At 44.3% G+C, this 6,000-nt stretch overlaps 1 protein-coding gene across 5 annotated transcripts in view; it reads right to left on the reverse strand.

Annotated features, from left to right (window-relative positions):
- The window catches only part of ITSN2 (intersectin 2), a 168,362-nt gene extending 162,819 nt beyond the window's left edge, over window positions 1–5,543 (reverse strand). For 3 of the 5 annotated variants that reach the window (XM_017526853.1, XM_037737761.1, XM_037737755.1), the window contains exon 1: window positions 5,078–5,543. The gene's annotated coding sequence lies outside the window, so the exon portion shown is untranslated. Of the gene's footprint in view, window positions 1–4,613 lie in introns of all 5 variants that reach the window. The other 2 variants (XM_017526864.2, XM_017526874.2) reach the window with 2 other exon arrangements.
- Window positions 5,544–6,000: the final 457 nt, after the last annotated feature.

Below are 6,000 nucleotides of genomic sequence, written 5' to 3' on the forward strand. Positions count from 1 at the left end.
AGATTAAAAATTAAGAGCAAAAAGGCTAATTTACTTTCCAGTCACTGGGTAAAACAAAGACCAAAATAAGGACTATGTTAGGTTGGTTTGAAATTTCTCACTGAAGCAAGTTAAAATTTTTTAACGGGTAACATCAGGCACTTACACTAAACAGAACTCACTGTGCTAAGTGACTTTATGTTAGATATAACAACAGTAGGAGCTATTTATATGCACTTTATGTTACATATAACAATAGTAGGAGCTAGGTAATATTTCCTCATTTTACAGATGAGGGAACAGAGGAAGCCGAAGAGAATTAAAGTCACTTGCCCAAGATCATACAGTTATTTGATGTCAGAGCTGGCAGCAAGAGGTTTAACTTCAGAGGCTATACTCTTATCCTCTATAGTTATGATAAAAATAAATGAAATTTTTATTACAACCATATAAACTTTATCTAAAATGAATATGCAATGATGAAGAAAATGATCCAAAGAACACGAAACAGTTGGTTAAATAAAACGGGTGTTTAGCATCTGGTAACAGTCCCCTACTCCACTAAATGTCTATCATAATCCTCTGCTGGCTTCCTGATGTAGCTATGAAATTATATTTTGAGTGAACCTCTCGAAACAATACATTCTGCAAATGAAATATGCTGCCCTCTTGGAGCTGTGAAAATACATAATTCTAAATGAAATATGCTGCCCTCTTGGAGCTGCGAAAATACATAATTGTTGATCTATTAACTGTCCTAATTCTGTTCAGTTACCTCCCTTCCTTTCCCACTTCCTCTTTGCTCTCATATCCTTTAAGACCAGTTTAGTTTCTCCTCCTTAAGAATACCTATATTCACACTTTACCCAAGAGAACTCTAACATTAGTGTCTGCGCTCTACAGTTGTAAGATGTTGCAAAATCAAAAAAATGAACTCAGGTAAAAAATACAGTATTTCTGATGTACCTTCAACTTTAGATCTATCCACTTACAGAATTAATTATAAACATTCTTATTTTTCTACTTCATACTTGGAATCCTGTTTTTAACAATCAGCACACAGTAACCAAAACAGACATACAGGCCAATGGGCCAATGGAACATAACAGAGACCTCAGAAATAACATCACACCTCTACAACCATCTCATCTTCAACAAACCTGACCAAAAAAAACAATGGCGAAAGGATCTCCTATTCAGTAAATGGTGTTGGGAAAACAGGATAGCCACATACAGAAAACTGAAACTGGACCCCTTCCTTACACACTACAGAAAAATTAATTCGAGATGAATTAAAGACTTAAATGTAAAATCTAAAACCATAAAACCCTAGAAGAAAACCTTGGCAATATCATTCAGGACATAGGCATGGGCAAAGACTTCATGACAAAAAGGCCAAAAGGAATTGCAGCAAAAGCCAAAATTGACAAATGGGACCTAATTAAACTAAAAAGCTTCTGCACAGCAAAAGAAACTATCATCAGAGTGAACAGGCAAACTACAGAACAGGAGAAAATTTTTGCTATCTACCCATCTGACAAAGGTCTAATATCCAGAATTCACAAGGAACTTAAACATATTTACAAGAAAAAACCCCATCAAGAAGTGGGCAAAGGATATAAACAGACACTTCTCAAAAAAAGGCATTTTCATGGCCAACAAACATATGAAAAAAAGCTCAACATCACTGATCATCAGAGAAATGCAAATCAAAACCACAATGAGAGACACCATCTCACACCAGTCAGAATGGTGATTATTAAAAAGTCAAGAAACAATAGCTGTGAGGCTGTGGCAAAATAGAACATTTTAACACTGTTGGTGGGAATGTAAATTGGTTCAACCATTGTGGAAGACAGTATGGTGATTCCTCAAGGATCTAGAACCAGAAATACCATTTGACCCAACAATCTCATTACTGAGTATATATCCAAAGGAATATAAGTCATTCTACTATAAAGACACAATTCACACGTATGTTTATTGCGGCACTATTTACAATAGCAAACACATGGAACCAACCCAAATGCCCATCAATGATAAACTGGATAAAGAAAATGTGATACATATACACCATGGAATACTATGCAGCCATAAAAGGGAATGAGATCATGTCCTTTGCAGGGACATGTATGAAGCTGGAAGCCATTATCCTCAGCAAACTAACACATGAGCAGAAAATCAAACACCTCATGATCTCATTCATAAGTGGGAGTTGAACACTAAGAACACATGGACACAGAGAGGGGAACAACACACACCAGGGCCTGTTGCAGCGTGGGAAGTGAGGGGAGGGAACTTAGAGGATGGGTCAATAGGTGCAACAAATCACCATGGCACACATATACCTATGTTACAAACCTGCACATTCTGTACATGTATCCCATATTTTTTTTAGAAGAAATAAAAAAAAATCGGCACCCAAGTCTGCCTTTCTTCAAAAATCATTTTTCCACAATTTTTTTCCATAAATAAGGAAACTAAAAAAACTAGAATCCAAAAAAAGAAAAAGAAAATGCACTGTTAGATGGTAATAAATATATCACATTTTTGGTAATGTAATTCGTTAATTCTGAATCATTTCTGGAACTTGTTAATATAAACGTTTCACAAATAAATACATAAAAATGCTACTTAATGGAGTGCTAATATGTACTCTCACTCATTTACCAACGCATATTTTTTACTGAACCATGTAACTTTTTTTTTTCTTTTTTGAGATGGAGTCTCACTCTGTTGCCCAGGCTGGAGTGCAGTGGTAAGATCTCGGCTCACTGCAACCTCCACCTCCAGGGTTCAAGTGATTCTTCCGCCTTAGCCTTCTGAATAGCTGGGACTACAGGGGTGCGCCACCATGACCAGCTAATTTTTTGGGATTTTTTAGTAGAGACGGGGGTTTCACCATATTGGCCAGGCTGGTCTCGAACTCCTGACCTCATGATCCACCCACCTTGGCCTCCCAAAGTGCTGGGATTACAAGTATGAGCCACCGCACCAGGCCCATATAACTCTTTTTAAACGTTATGAACCAAGATGACTATACCAGATAAGGCACAGGTGCTGAGGTTAAAAGGATGGCTTGAAACTGGCTATTGTACTTACTATCTCAGAGACCTAGAGTTGTCAGTTAAACTTCAGGTTACATTTCACTTATCTTTTTGATGAGAGAATAATAATTACTCCTAGGGTCTTAGTAAGCTTTAAATGATTATGTAAAACAGCACAGAGTCTAACATGTAGTTACATTCTTGATAAATGACAACCATGGTAAACATATTTTAATACTGAAGAAAGTATAGTTGAAGGATACGGCCAATATGTGATCCTCTTGTCTTATTAAAGATGGAAATTTGTAAAACTCTACAATACATTATAGCTAAAAATCCTAAGGTTACATAAGGAATTTTCTACTTTTAAAAAAAGATATACTGACTATATAAAGTGAGATGATTTTTTAAAATAAGAAAGAAAAAAGAAAAGCTTACTGAAAGCTGCTGAGTTTGGGTGATGGTTGAGTACCTGCTATTTTTGTGAAAATACAAATTTTCTAACACTACTAATCCAATCCCCAGAACATGCCTAACACACGTCCTCATATTCAGGAGAGATCAAGATTTTAGCCTTGAGATGTACTGAACAACGGTACCTCCCTGCTCAATAGTTCTGTACAGGTCAAGTTTTCTCCGACAAGTTTACCTTTCATTATTATAAAGGTGAGCACAGGGAATAGTTATCAACGCATGGAAGGGTGAAAAAATGCAAGCTTTTCAACTGCTTATTAATACTACATCAAAACAACAGCCATGCACATTTTTCCACGTTTTCAAAAACATAAAATACATCCACTTTACTTTGTAAATTACGAGAGCGTCACAGGCACAGCCAAAAAAAACCTAAAGGTGAACACATCAGAGTTGTCAGTATCTTTAAATTTTGAGGGATGTCATTATTAATTCATGTAAATATTTTATCTGATGTTTCTAGGTAGGTTTTGGGTTTTATCACTGATTAACAATATAGCAAACTAGCACAGGGAGAGAGGCAATTAATTTTTCGAAACACTTAAGAAGCTTTAACCTACAAGAGCTTATGCTACCTAAACTGAGCTGAGTAACAACACAAAATTTCAAGTCACACCTTGCCTATTTCTGAGTAAGCAGGCAAACACCAGTGAAACAAACTAGAAGCATGAAGCAAAGCAAGTCATTTCTGTGCTAACCTTAATTCCTATCATAAAGGGGTTGGCTCTATCAAAAAATATTCCTATTTCATTAACACAAGTTTCAAATAAAGCACACTTGCCTCTGGTAATTCTGGAGCGACAAAGCGCATAATTAATAAATCCCAATGGATTATCTTTCTACAGAATGCAAAGCCATCTGCAGTTTCAGCCTCGGTTTACCCATTCACTATGCACATGCGGACGTCTTTAAAACAAACAAAAAAAGCAATAAACTTTATCTGTCCTGAGAAATTATATCCCTCGGTGCTTCCTCTATGCCCTGGAAGTCAACAACGCTGAAGGTAAATTTTAACATTTACAACTCCGGCGGAACGCGAGCGGTGGACGCCAAGCATCCGCCCACTGCCCTCTCGTGACTCGGGCTACTTTGACGCACCGGGATGCGGCTCACCTGACATTCCGCACCAACCCTTGCCAGCAAGGAAAACCAACTCCGCGAAAATAAAATGGGTCCCCGAGGAGGCGTGCGGGTGCCCCCTGAACTCTCTTCTGCTCGCACCCCGAAAGCGAGGGGCCACGCCGCCCCCGACCCTCGCCGGCGTCCGCCACCTGCCAGACGAGGCCGCGACCGGGGGCCGGGGTTCGACCGCAAGGAAGGGGAAGCCCAGCCCAGGCCCCTTCGGCGTCCGCCCCGGCCCGGCGGCAAGGGAAGGAACCCGGGGCCAGAGGCTTCCGCCTGACGCGGCCGAGCCCGCCAGGGGCCTAGTTTGGGGGCCGCCCGTGCTCCCGAGGACCCGTCCCCGTCGTGCGGAGCGCGCAGCCGCCTCAGCCCAATCCGCGGAGCCTCGGGGCGGCGGGCGCAGCGCCCGCACCTGCCCTGCGCCTTGCGGCAGCCCCGCGAGCAGCTTCACCCACCTGGCGCCCTCGCCGCGCCTCCTGCACGTCACAGCGCGACTCCGCGCTCCTTGGCACCAGCAGCCTGGGAGCGGGCAGGCGCCGGGAGACCCTGCTCTGCCGCCGTCGCGCCGCTGCAGCCGGCTTGGTCGTCAGGCCGCCGCCAGCGAACCTGTTGCGTAGCCTGTCACGGCCGCTTGGGCTCCGCGGGCGCCGCCTCAGCCCCACAACAACATGGCGGCCGCGGCCTCCGCAGGAAGCCGGGGGGCGGGGAGGTAGGCGCCGGGCTGGGCAGCAGACGGCCCGCCCGCTGCCGGGCACCTACTCCCCACCCTTGGGAGCCCGAAACTGCCCGGGCGTGGCTTCTCGCCCCCAGAGTTCCGGAGCGCTGAACCCTGAAGGTCGGCTCCGAATCGCTAGGGTCCAAAGTGCTCCTCTCTGCCCTCGGGGAAGCCCCGAAGCCCCAGACCTGGCAGCCCTTCCTGGAGCTGCGGAGACCCACCTGACTCCTCCTCCCTGAGGTGACATGCTGAGCTTGGGTGGTGCTTTTCCTGCCACGACAGACCCTGGGGTTTTGGAAAGTGCCAAGCAGTGCCTGGCACATCCCTGTTGCACCCCACACGGGGCTCTCCCTGGAACCTTCCCACTCGCCGAAATTTGCTCCACTGATCTGGGGGCACGAATTCTCTGGGAATTGGGGGGGTGGAAGGTGGGAAGGAGGTTGATGTCTATTGCCTCTTGAATCCTCTCAGGGAGCTGGAGGACTTCACCATATCTGAGGGTCATCCATTCACTAACCCTCGCCCTCCTCCCTGACACAGGCAGAGCGCCCGCGGGGAGCACCCTCTACCCTATTCCCACTCCCGCGAGCTGCAGGAAGACTGTCTCCAGAGAGCACAGCGCGCCAAAGCTCAACTTTCTTCCCCACCCCATAGCCAAGGAAC

This window comes from Cebus imitator, unplaced genomic scaffold (genome assembly GCF_001604975.1).
Source record: "Cebus imitator isolate Cc_AM_T3 unplaced genomic scaffold, Cebus_imitator-1.0 Scaffold1, whole genome shotgun sequence".
NCBI classification, from domain to species: domain Eukaryota; kingdom Metazoa; phylum Chordata; class Mammalia; order Primates; family Cebidae; genus Cebus; species Cebus imitator.